Source organism: Pseudopipra pipra, chromosome 1 (assembly GCF_036250125.1).
Source record: "Pseudopipra pipra isolate bDixPip1 chromosome 1, bDixPip1.hap1, whole genome shotgun sequence".
Lineage (NCBI taxonomy): Eukaryota > Metazoa > Chordata > Aves > Passeriformes > Pipridae > Pseudopipra > Pseudopipra pipra.
The window spans coordinates 54,163,851-54,177,671 of NC_087549.1; the positions used below are offsets into that span (position 1 = coordinate 54,163,851).

Below are 13,821 nucleotides of genomic sequence, written 5' to 3' on the forward strand. Positions count from 1 at the left end.
CTTGGGCTGCTTGCTGTTCTAGGAGCTCTCCTGAGGAAGGACCCCCAAAACTCTTTATTTCCATGTGGGCAGGCTCCTACTTTGTTATCTCGCAAAGCAGATCCTCCCTCAGAGGCTGGTCTCATCCTTCTGGCTGCAGTGGGTGCGACTCTGTGTCCAGCTGTGCACACCAGCACGTTGGTTTGGAGCAGTAGTGCAGTTCTGAACTGTCTCTGTTGCTTTGCATTGCTTTGATTTACAGCATGGTTTCCGTGTGTGTCAGTGAGATGTGTCCTGAAGGAGAGGAAGCAGGAAGCTTTTCTCCACATGTGCTCCAGTGCTGATGGGACATGTGAAGTCTGGGACCACTTCAGGGCCCTCCTGCCTCTGTCTAGCTAGCAGCACATTCCTCAAGCTGCCCACTGCCATTCTGGTTCTGTTTGTCCTTGCTGCTCTCTGCCCTCAGAGCCCTCAGCTCATTCCTAAGAGTTTTTGTCACTCCTTTGCTCTGTACCGAAATTCCTACTGTGTGGATATCTGTTCTCTTCCTTACCCTGGCTGTCTGCTTTGCTGAAAACCCTATTATTTCTAGCACCCTTGCAATATCAGATTATTTTCTCTCCAGCTTTGCGCTCTTCTGACACAATGTTTGCTATCCCTTAGCTCCCAGAAGTTAGGAGTTGTTGGCATTGTGACTAGGGTGCTTGGGCAGCAAGGTGTCATAAAGATTTGTAACCTCATGACTGCTGGTGGATGGAAAAGACCTGGAAAATACTGCTGCGTAAAGTTCATGGAGATGAAACTAGGGTCCCTGAATAGTCAGATTGTGGTGACAATCCAGCAGATTCAGACCTATTCTGGAGACTTAGTAGCATGAAGGTTGCTTGGTCTCCCATAAGGAATTCTTGTTATTCCTTTGCAATTGCCCTCAGGTAAAGATGTTAATATACATATTAAAATCTTGGCAGCTATACTAAAGAATTTTTAAACATTAAATAGCACCATACATTCAGGAGACTTGTAAAGGAAACAGGTTGAAATACAGTTTCTTTATATGAGAAGAAAAGTTCCAACTTGTATCAAACTGATATCCATATTTGCTTTTTGGAGATCTTTCTTTTTCCTGGTTAGATTTATATGATGTATTCAGCAATAAACAGTGGGTAGGTATGTATTTCTTAGAGAAATTCATTGGACAGTGTTATGCTAACTTTAGAGTTGCGATAAAAATGCAGTGGCAGGTGCATATGGTTGCTCCTCTGATCCTTCCTATAGTGCTCCTTTTGTTTTATTGGAATGCAGCTGTAGGAGAGAATAATAGCTACTAGCGGCAGAGGGGGCATGACCACATGTTGAAGGGAGCTAATTTATACAGAAAAGCTTTGATATCTGAAACTTGTGCGGTGTCAACACTGAATCTAGCTATGCTAAGTGATAGCAGCTATTTCAACAATCAGAGTAATCATTTCAATTTACAGCTGACCAGAGTGCTGGCAAAAGAAGCCTGGCACGACAGTGCCTCTGTGTAGCCACCTTAGGAGTATTTAATAAATCTCCTTTCCACTTTGCTAATTGCTGTGACCTGGAAAGGCTTACAGTTATGGCTAGGAGATATTTTGATCCTGTCTATATGCTCATTTTACTGGCACAGGTGCCAAAGCTGCCCTTTTTTGCAGATGACTCTTGTCCCAAGAGATGGGCTCATCCAGTCGTTTTATCAGGTATTACCAAACGATAGCGTTTGGTTAGAACCTTTTCACTTTACTGGCTAAATACTAAATTCAGGAGACCATGCAAGTATAATAGGTTCAGGATTACCCAGTGTAGAAAAAGCAATGGAAGGGAAGTGCTCCTAGGCTTGATTAGGAAAGAGATGGCTGAGCCTGTGATGGTAAAAGGCAATTTGAGTGATAGCAATCATGAAAGGGCAAGCTTATCATTCTTCAGAAGGGTAAAAGGGAGAACTTGAGAATAAAAGGAATAGTATGCAAGGAAATAGATTGCATTCAGCTCATAGAACTAATAGGTGAAGTTTTTTGGGAAACAAACCTAGGAAATTCCGGCAATTTTTAAAGGAATTAACTTTTTCTTTTCCAGTCATAATAAAGAATATTAAAAGCACAAATAAAAGGTATCCCAGTAAAAAAATGTAAGAGGAGACAAAATTGTATGATCTGAAAATTGAGGACTCATATAGAAAGTGAAAATTAGACATGCTACTAGAGATGAGTGTAAAAGAAGATTAGAAAAATGCAAGGGCCAAATCAGGTAGGGCAACTCACAGAACAAAGTACAATAAAGGGCATGGTAACAAAGAAACGTACTATGTTTTAAGTAGTAATAAGAGGAAGTCTGAGTTTCTGGACTACTAGCTGAGAGGGAATGACAAAGCTCGTGATCTCATGGTGCAGAGAAAACTGAGAGTTCATGTAATGTTTTGCATCATTCTTTGCCAAAAAGAGTGACCTGTAATCAAGTGGCAAGAAAATAACTGCCACCTTGAAAAAGGTAAGAATTCCAATTATAGCAGGAAAAGAACAGGTTATAAACTGATGAGATAGGATAGTAAGTATTTTAGAACAAGCTGGAGCTTATTAAATTATCTCTGCAGTGTAGGGTGAAATAGCTGAAGCAATGTCTGAGCAATTAGTAGCTACACTGGAGATTATTTGGAGGACAGTTTAGGTTCGAAAATCTGTTAAAGGGCACACACTGCACCTACATGTGAACATTTCTGGGTCCTTTGCTGTCCTCTTTGGAGTAGCTAGCTTATCTGAAATTTTGGGGAAAAAGGTTTGAATTAAATAGTCAACAGATTTTTTTTTTTTAATAAATAGCCCGCAGATAATAATATGAGAAATGAATTTGCTTGTTTGGTTTTTTTCCCCAGAAGGTACCTTGTCAGTGGAGCCTAATTTTCCTGTAAGTAGAAAATAGTATATCTGGATTTTTGAAAGTCTTTTCACACTTTCATAAGCAAGGTAGCAATATGGGCTACAAGGTGGTTACACAGTTGGCTGGAAAGCTGTTCTCAGAATAATTACTAGTGATTCATAGTCAAACTAGAAGGATCTGTCAAGTGGGATTCTTCCCTAGATTGCCTGAAAATATTCAATATTTTAATTAATGATAGATGATAGAATCTGCATGCAAAATTTCCAGATGACACCAACCAGGGAGAGGATGTAAGCCCTCTGAGCACAGGATTAGACTTCAAAATAATGTAATATATTGAAGAACTTATCTAAAATAAATATGATGCAGTTCATCAAGGACAAGTTCTGAGTTGTGATTGGGCAGGAATAATCAACTGTGCAAATCAAAATGTAGAGTAACTGGTGAGACACCAGGTCTGCGGAAAACAGATGGGCAGTTGCAAGAGTTCCGAAAGTGGCTATGAATCAACAATACTATGCCATGAATGTTATGCTAGAATATATGGACAGGAGTCTGTATGCAAAACAATTTTCCACTCTGCTTGCCATTTGTGTGGCTGGTGTACTATTTCTGTTCTGAACAGCACTCTTGGGGCCCGTTGGAAGCATCCAGAGAAGAGCAGAATGAATGGCCAGAGGTCTGGAAGACATGAGCCTTGAGAATTGAAGAAAGTTACTAGAGCAGTAACTCTCAAACTTTCTGCAGGTGTTTTTCCTAGCTTTCCAGAAGCAGTGCAGATTTGTGTCAGGACACGTGTCTGATGCACTGAGCTACATGACAAGGTGCGACTGTGATACAGCAGTGCTTTGGAGTGACGGTCAGAAGGACCTCCTTGCTTGCACTCTTCTTAATTGCCATGAAGTTCTACACCTTCTGCCTTGGCAACTCTCAGTGCCATAGCAGTGGTGGGGATTCTGGATAGCCACGGTCTGTTTGTAAATCAGCCAGTTATCTTCAGTAGTGTTTTGAGTGCTGGTTTAGGATAACAATGTGATTCTGAAATCAGCTCTCCATCACTGGGGACTGCGTGGCACAGGGACATACAGGATTATCAAAGGATAAGGAGAACACTATGTGACGGATTAGGAATCGATGTATGAAGCCTCCTGACCTTGTGAGGTCAGTTTAGGCTCATCAAGATTTTATTAACTCCGTCTCAGCACAAGCTCTGTCAGACCTGGGCTGACTGAAGGCATTCCTGCCTTGTGACCCTCAGCACTGCTAGAGGGATTATTAGCTGTGGCACTGTGGAAAGCAGAATAAACAGTACGAGGTTGCTCTGTGCAGTGGGCCCCCGCCCTTCAGTCTAGCACTGACTTTTCCTGTCATCTTCTGATCCCGTTCTGCCATAGCTGCATATCTTCTCCCTCATACCTTTCCATGTGGAAGGGATGGCACCCTCAGATCTTTCCATAATGTCTCAAGGTCATTGTCACCAAAGCTTGACCTTGGGCTGTATCCAGAGAGACCAAGTTACTCCCAAGGAGCAGCTCCTCAGCTTGGCTGATACTCTCCCAGGCCCTGCTTTAGCAGAGAAACAGAACTCATCTGTTTGGAGATCCTCATGCTCATAGAAATACTGCTTGGTGGAGTTTCTCCAGTCCTCCACCTCTGTGCTGTGTCCCCCAGCACTCAGGACTTCTGTTGCATTTCTTGTCCTGTGTTTCATGGTGTCCCAGCCTCTCTTCGCCTCTTCTCCCATCAGTGTCCACACCCCCTCTCTCTGTTATGAGGCTCCTTGATTCCTCCCTGTTTGGACATCTGGTTTCACTTCTGTTCCAGATTCCCTACCCTTCTGGTAATCTTGCTTGTCACTTCTTTCCTTCACCTTATTTTGTTTTCAGACCTCTCCCACTTCCAGACCAACTCACTGCAACCTGATTCCATGTTGTGTAAAAGCCTCTTCCCCTCTTTTCTAGGCTCAACCCTTCCTCTCCTCATCTACCCTTCTCTAGGGGGAATACCTTTCTGGACTCTGTATCTCTTCTGGTGGTTTGTGTGCAACCTTTCTTTGCAGGAAGGCAATCTAAGAGCCTGCCATTCAGTTTGGCTTCTCTTTCTGCATCTTGTTTTGCTTAACTGCTGGCATTTTGGGTGGAGATGTCTCTGCCATGGGGGTGGTAGTGCCAGAATAGGGAGGCTCCTTGAAGGGATTACATGGGAGACTAGATAAATTGCTCCAGCAGATTGCATATGACCTAGTTGGCTATTATTCATTTAGAGAATGGAAGAGCAAAGGAAGATGTGATAACCATTTAAAAATATATGGAAATTTCATGTAAAGAGGAAAGTAATAGAAACTGTTTTCCAGTTCTGCTGGGGATAGGGCATGAAGTAACAGTTAAGCTTACTGTAGTGGAGAGATTGAGGTTAGACATTAGGAAAATCTTTCTAATGGTAAGGATAGTTAAGGACTGCAGCCGATTGCCTAGGGAGGTTGCAAAGTCTCCGTCACTGAAGGTTTTTAAGAACAAGTTAGACAAATATCTGTCAGGAGTAGTTTATGTATAGTTGATTTTGCCCCGGGGCAGGGGAATGGACTTCATGAGAGCACTTCCAGTCTTTCTTTTCTGTGATTCTGTTATTGCTGGTTCCCTGGATAATAAATGTACATTTTTAAAGTTAGTAACCCACCTGTACTATTCTATCATCTCAGTGTTTAAGTAGATTCTGTTGAGCTCTTGGAATAATTGATAAAGGATAGATTAAGAGACGTGGGTGTTTAAAGTATTAACTCTCTTTTTGCTGGAGCATTACGCTATTGCATTCCTTATAGCCTGGCCTTCTTTAGACATCTTATTTTTGGGGTGTGTGACATATGTTTCTATGTCTGTGCAACTTGTATAGAAATATTTTAATGTTACAGAAATACTGCATCTACTCTTCCATTTTACAGTATGCAAGTATTTTAAGAAACAGTTTTGCCACTCTTAGACAGTGAGCATATTTAAAAGGTAATTTTTAAGAATAACGAAAAATAGGACAAAGCTAAAGTAACCACCCCTTGAGGTTGTTTTCTTTATTATGAATAAAACTGTGTAAAATTTACTTAGCATCAAATATATAACTGGTATATCTGCTGCTGAAAGTAGCCTTCTTCCTCAGAATTATAATTGAGGCTCAATGTAAAATAGTAAAACAGGTTTGAAATGTCTTCTATTAAGCATATAATGTAATTAATATTGAAAGCAGTTGAAAACTCATTTATACATTAATACAGGTCTCCCACATTGCTGCTATCATTATTTGCATGATTTTTGAGTACAGATAAACATTTAATTTAAAAAATGCAACTTGAATATGTAGCAGAGCATCCTCCCCACTCTCCCTTCCAGTTTCGTTGTCATCTGCCTCATGAAGCTGGTGTGGCCTTACTAGAATCTCTGCAATTTTCTTAACAATTGCATTCTTATTTTATGGATTTTCAAGGTTACTATGTCACTCACAGATAACTCTGACTGTCTCTCAGTTCTTGGGAGAGACAGATTGCTTTTTGCAATGCCCTTTACTCAATACACAGATAGTAACAGATCACATTCCATTGTATTCCTTAGATATTTTATTTAGGGTGTGCAAATTTTGGACTACAGATAGTATTCTCAGCAAAAACACATGGAAGAAGATATAACCTTAGTCTCTAAGAGTTTGCTATCTAAATATGTTACATTTAGTAGCATTCAGCAGTACTGTTTTAAGTATAGTAAAGCACAGTTTGGAAGTCTCCTCTTCAGGGCTAAGCACTTTTAATAGAATTACAGAAGAGCGTGAAACTGTGAAAATCAATTCGCGAGCACTGTTGCCATGTGACAGTGATAGCTTTTGGTCACAAACGAGTTCTTCTGTTGTCCTATAGATCAATGACTAGAACAACAATGCTTTCTGGTTTAGATTGTCCCTCAGACCTAGGAGGTTGGCTTTTAAGTTTTGATCCCAAACTTTGTGTAGGTGAATAATTGTGTTTTCTTCTTTCTTTCCTTTTGCCTCAAGAAAACAGATAGTTCTCCTCAAACATCTGGTTGGAGGACTGTTTGATCTGTAACTGGCCTTTGCAGATTGAACTGTGGCAGTCCTTATGCAAATAGAGGGGCATGTCACAGAGGCAAAGGACTTCACATTTTAAATGCTTCTCCATTCAAATTTATATTTAACTGGGATACAAGACCTTCTTCCCTATTTGCTTGTTTCAGTGAAGCACTACATCCTTTTCCACTTGCTAAAGGGAATTTGTATGGCAGTCACTTCCTGAAGGTGGCCTTGCCATGAGAAGCCACCTGGAGCTCAGTGAATGGGGAGTCAGAGAAAGGCAGAAAAGAAGCAAAAAGACTCTAGAGGAAACACAGTGGTGTAGTGCCCTGTGAAACAACTTGAGGGACACTGGACTTGGAAAAGGATCCTCCACAGACCTGGAGTTGCAGACTACTGCATCACTGTACTCCATTTATATCAAGCATCATCCTAAAATTATTACTCTGACCTGGAAAGATTATTTTTATAATTTTTAATTAAATTTTCATTAATATTTGAGTTAATTTAAATTCCATTTAGAAGTCCTTTAAGTTTCAGTCTAGGTGTAGTCTCGGCTACACGTGCATGTTCCGCTTTTCTTCTGACCATCCAGAGCCAAATGAAAAGCAGTAGATTGGGCACACCAGGGCAAAAGAAGGTTCAAATTGAGAGAAACATCATGGCCAATGCTATTATTAAATTTATTTTATGAAGTAGTGTATTGCTGGAAATGGCAAACTTCTTCCCAGAGTGGGAGAAAATGCTCCAACATGTTCAGGGAGAATGTTAAGCCTGGATCCTCACCTTTGATAACCATTTTTAGCGGATGATATTCAGCTGTAGCATTACCATTTGCAAAGCTGACGGTTCTTTGGAAATGCCCATCTGCCATTTCTCATTTCTTAATAGTACATGTCACGGTGCCTTCGTGTGGTACAACTTAATCAGCCAAATGGCCAATTCCAGACTGAATATGACAATAAATTTAGCTGTAAATATGCTATGTTTCAGCATTTAATCATAATAAAAAGGCAGGCTTTTTGAAAGGACAAAATGGATACATAGTCCCTCAAGTAAAACTCAGAAAATAAAAAGCAGTGAAAATTGATTGTTAATTTGATAGTGTATACTTTCTGTTAATTCATTCTAATTAACTAGGTAGCCTTTTTTTTCCTTTTTTTTTTTTTTTAAGAGAAATGATGGGATATGACACTTGGGCTGTGCCCATGGCTGGCTGAGTTTATTTTTGCTGCTGAAAAGGCCTTTTGCATGCTGCTGGTGTTCCCCAGCAGCAGGAGTGGTGCTGCTGCCTTGCCTTGGAGCACCAGCATGAGGCAGGCTGGAAATGCATTTTGTTACAGACTTAAAAAAACTAAAAGAGGCAGCCTAAAACCCAAATCAATGCAAAGCTACTGAAGCACTTGACTGTGCCCTTTTGGAAGCTGAGGAGGTACAGTGGCCAAGTGGAAACATAAGTGATGTTAGCCAAAACCTAATTTTATTCATGTGAAAATGATGCAGGATGTTCCCATGCACTTGGCTCCAGGTGGTGGTGTTTTGAGTGAATAGCGTGAGGTGAAGCTTTGGTCTAATGTTTTGCTGCTTGGTTTTTCTGTAATGTCAAGCAGGCCCATTTGACTTGATATTCTATCAATTTTTTGTTACCATAAAATAAATAATATGGATTAATATTATGTTTCTTTCTTGTATGCTGTAGTAATGCCTTTAAAAATCAGAGATTGCAGTCCGTGTAAACAGAGATGTGAAAGTATTTGACATTGCAGAATAAATGTGGTGAAAAAGCCTGAAAGTTACTGAGGAGAACATAATACCCTATATACAGAGTTAAATGCTACATTTACTTCTCTGATATTTACAACCTTTTGCTTTTTAGCAAAAGAGGCCAGGAGGCATGGGTATTTATTTACTTACTAGGCCTTTTTTTGTCTCTGTTTGGTTTGGTTTTATGGGTGGACACAGTCCTTCCTCTGAGCCTTTCTATGAATGTGTGTGTTCCGGTGCCTTTATCAGGTACATCTCTCATCCTGGGACTTGGCTTTCTTCGTTAGGACTTCGTTAGGGAGCAACACAGATCCACCCAGGCATGCACCCCACGCTGTGCCTCTCCCTGGTTTTCTCCCCGGGGGTTGCCAAACCTCTACTCCAAGCCCTTTCTAGAGGGATACTCACACCCTTTTTAATTACTACTCAGCCCTCGGCAACAGCGAAAAACCAAAATGTTCAGTTTCTAATAAGATCATTACTTGCTAATATGGTATAGCCTTCAAGCCCTTCCAGCCTCTTACAAATACCCAAAGACACTCTTTTCCCTGTGGGAATATGTCACAATGCTGATATAGCTGTAGTAACATTGCTGCTTTCTGAGCCCCCTGTTTTCCAAAGCCGTGTTTGTGCTGATTTCTGAAGAAGGGGATTTTGAGCAGGTGGACTTTGACAGAAGTATCTGTGAAAGAATCTAGAGCCCAGAAACTTGGAGTTTGATATCAAACAAAAATTCCTCTGTATTATATTTGAATCCTTTCCACTATAATGTATTATGATCACCCCACTGTCATTTAACTATAAAACTTACCCAGTAGTTTGACCTGCTGAATCCCTAAACTTTCTTTGAAAGCCATCAAGATGAGTTTCCCAGGGGTTTGAGCAGATGTATCAGTATGTGGATGGTAAGCAGGGACACTCCTGCTCTCCACAACCACAGGTTCGTCTCCACGCTCTCACATGCCAGGATTAACAATCTGCTAGCAATGGAGAACAGATTGAGCAATATGTCTTTCATACATTGTGGGGTTTGATTTTATTTCTTAAATTTTTTTATGCTGTTATGTCCTCTGCTTTCTTGCTTTCTTTACTAGAAAGTCTCTCCCTTCTGATTTAAGGGCAAGAATAGAGGAAGCTTTGTTTGAAGAGTAGGAGTTAACAATGAAGATTTTTTATGATGAAAACACCCAAAAAGAATCCTAATCTACAGCCAGCATCTAAGCAGCATCTCCAGTCCATGTCTCTGAGGATAAACTCCTCTCTGTTGTTAGAGGGTAAAATAACTTGGTTCAATGCCATTTGATGGCCGACAGCGCTGCATGCCTGTGTTGTAGGTGTACATATGCTGAGGTGATGGTAGGAGGACCCAGGTCAAGGTACTGGCTTCAGAAAAGCCTGGAAGACTGGCTTGGATATGAATTGCTCATGAATTGTCTGTTTTTCCTGGAGGCTCAGATTATACAAACCAGTAATTTATACTGGCTGAAGACGGATTCACAGCCTGACTGTGTACTTGCTTGGTCCTTGATTTAAACGAAAAAATTGGAATGTGTGCATGAGTATCCATTCTTTCCCCTTTCTGAGCTTTATTATTCTTGATTTGTTTATCTCAAAAGAAATACTTACAGGATAATATCTACTTCCAGTTGCTCAAAGAGAGAATTTGAAGAGACACATGACTTGCCACAACAATGCAAGAATAAGTTCAGAAAAGCTTCACTCTTCTTAACTCAGGATGTAGGTGACATCTGTGAACTGAAGACAGTTCTTTTTTTTTCTGTAGCGATCATAACTTTTGTGCCCAAACCAGTGCTTTTTATATAAATTGTTGGAAAGTTTCTGTGTAATAAAAGGAATAGTGATAAGCCCAAACAAGAAAGGCAATAGGTATGATTCTTGAAGATGTTTTTATTCAGCGCCTTCTCTAGTGTGTGCGTGGAAAAAGTGCCATAACATTAACGTAGTGACTTTTATGTAATCTCTCAAGTATGTCACTGTCTTAAAACCATGTTATTCTGCTTTTTTATATAAACAAGTTAATGTTCTCTCAGGCATATGACTCCTGCTTGTAATGATCATTGTTGCACCAAAGAACCTTCGACTGAGATGAGGACCTGCTGTGCCAGAACAGTGAAGGTCATCTCCTTTTAAAACCTCAGCATCTAAAAAAGGCAAGATAGAAGCAGAAAGAAAAAGTATCACTCTCCTGGGTTTACAGATAGACAACTAAGTCACAGATGAAATATTGGCGGGGAGTGAGTAAAGGAGATTGGCAGATCTGAGAATGAAAGCTACAGCCTCTGAATTTAAACCTGGGATGAAGGGTGAGATTATAACCAAAAGCATTAATGGACCTAATGCACTATTTTCGCATGTTTCCTCTGTTGTATCTTTGTACTTTTTACTTGCTGCCATGAGGAGAACAACGTAAGTCAGTAGGATTTCTTGTGGAAACTGCAGGCTTGCTTTATGCCAGAATTACTGGAAAGAATTTCTGTGAAGAAGAATTACAACTGCCCATAAAATATGTGACACAAACAACCCTTCTCATCTGCGAGTATTAATTGTGCATTGAGAAGAAGGGGGTGCTGGAATACCAGACTGCTTGAAGGATATGGAGTATTACTTAAGGGCTTAAAAAAAAAATCTGTCATTGAATTGCCAACTAGAGAGTAGGATTATTGAAATTTATGGAAAAAAAATTAGATGAATACACATAATGCTGTCCATATTGGTTTCACTTCTTTTTCAAAGGTCTTTAAATGCAAAATATGACTTCATTAATGTAATGCAGGCAGGCTTATTGGTTTGTTGCTTTATATACGTATGGATCAGACAATGTGGTATCTTAAGACATATTTTGAATAGCCTCAAAAGGCCTGTTTTTTATGTAACTTGCTTTATCTGAAGGAAAAAAGGCAAGTTTTATGGAAAGATCAAATTTCATACTACAACTAGTGGTCTGTTTGGAAGGCAAACAAACAAGATGCCAAAACCCACAAGTATTCGGGCATATGAGCCCTTCATCTCCAGGAAATCTTTAAATAAGCATTCAAGATTCTTCAGTTTGCTGAGGGCCATCTTCTGCTGCATAAGCAAAACAGCATTAAAACCAGACATGGACAACCAGCGAGGATAAAATTCTCATGCAAGTGAAATTGGCTGTTAGCATTTTGCTTTAAGTCAGTATTGTGGTTGTGAACAAAATCCCCCAGTTGCCCCCATTTGTGGCACTGTGGTTCAGCTCAAAGTACAGTTTTGTTGCTACCAGAGTAGCCAGTACTGCTAACAGAAGGCTAGAGAAAGTGGAGTTGCTTTTTTCCAGCTGTTCAGTACCTGTGACCTAACAAAGAGGCAATGGGATGCTGGATGTGTTAATGCAAGAAAGAAAAAAAGAGAAGTGAGACCTAGGGACAATGCCTAAAACTGAGGTGGTCTTGTGGAATTTCACCCTGAAAGAAATACGTGGTTAAGCCTGCCACCTGGAAAGAGTGTTCCTGGAGAGACAGAAGAATGACATCAAAGCCTGACTTGTGATGGCTGCAGAAGGTAAAGCTGAAGATAAAATTAGATGTGCGTACAGTGGTTAACATGATTCTTTTAACAGTGATTGCTGTCATTTCAACCACACTGAAGTTCTGCCAACAGTGGATTAGAAAAACCTTTGAATACTTGTACAGGGAACAAACTCTTGAAATCTTATCCTTAAACTGACAGTCTTGAAACAGTTTCAACTGGGAAAGAGCTACTTTCATTTTTAAGAAGAGTATCACAAATCTAGTGTGCTCATTCTTAGTTTTTATGTTCTTAAATATAGAGCCACAGTCAAAAAGTTAGATCAATGTGAGACTGTTTAGACATTACATGATGCCAAGCAATGAGTTCCCAGATATCTATAAATAAACTCTTGGTGCACTCCCATTTTCCTTTCTCTTGTCTTCACATTATCCCACGCGCTTGCCCCCAGGGTTTCTGTACTTTTTTTACAGAGGCACCAGTAGTAATTCTCTTTTCCTGAATGTTATTCTTGAAGAAAATAGATCAATTATGCAGTATAACGCTGGTTACATTACAGCTAATAGCTATAACTGTTAACCTCACATGTTCTTTTTACCTTTGTGGTAATAATGAGTCATTAAATTAAGTGGAGCAGTAATCCCTGAGATATAAAAGTAGAAATCATTTTACAAAGGCATTCCAAAGTGAATTCTTTTATTGATTAATATTATGCAATATTGTCAATATCGTATGACTATTATGAGGTTTAGAAAATGCAGCTTAAACTGTGAGGGTAATGTGTAGAATACCTGCAGACCTTGCTGCAGCAGGCATGCCTTTATTGTGCTTGAATCTTCCAAGATTGTTCTTTGAAAATTAGAAACAAAGAACAAGTTAGTCTTTGTATAAATGGTACAAGAGATCCCATTTTAATAGCACTTGAACAGTTGTTAAGAACACTTGGTTTCGCCAAATGCATCTACCAAAGAGACAAAATTGAATAATATGTCCAGTTCACTTAGGAGTATTTCATGTCTCATAATGTTGAAAAGGGACCAGATATGCCTTTAGTACAAGGGAAGGGTACATTACTGCTCTGGTCCACTATGGAAATGTATTTTCCAACCACTGTGTAGATATTCTAATGTAGTAGTTAGTAATCTTACCCGACACTGCTATCATTGTTGATTAAGAATGACTGAATTTTTTAGTGTGAAGTGAGACAATAACCCTTCCCTCCCCTTCCCTCCCCTTCCCTCCCCTTCCCTCTTCCCCCTTCCCTCTTCTCCTCCCCCTTTCTTCCCTCTTCCCTTCCCTTCCCTCCTCTCCTCCTCCCCCTCCCCTTCCTCTTTCCCCTCTGTTTGTTCTGCAGTTTTGTTGAAAGAGATACTGTTAGGATTTGTTTTCTTTCTTCTTCTTCTTCTGTCAAGTTTTACAGCAGAAGCAGACTCCACAAGAAGTTACTGGGGTTATAGCATCTGTTATTCGATTTCTGTATTCTGAACAGGTAATAATCAGTTAAGTTTAGCTGTCTGAGTTTGTATATTAGGAAGAATTAAGAAGAACTGAAACTGCATCTTTAAAATAGCAAATAGTTTTATATTAGAATAAGAAATTAAA

The 13,821-nt window shown here is 39.8% G+C and overlaps 1 protein-coding gene across 4 annotated transcripts in view; it reads left to right on the forward strand.

Moving 5' to 3' along the window:
• Nucleotides 1-13,821, forward strand: part of LDLRAD4 (low density lipoprotein receptor class A domain containing 4) — a 285,405-nt gene that overhangs the window by 103,522 nt on the left and 168,062 nt on the right. The window lies entirely within an intron of this gene.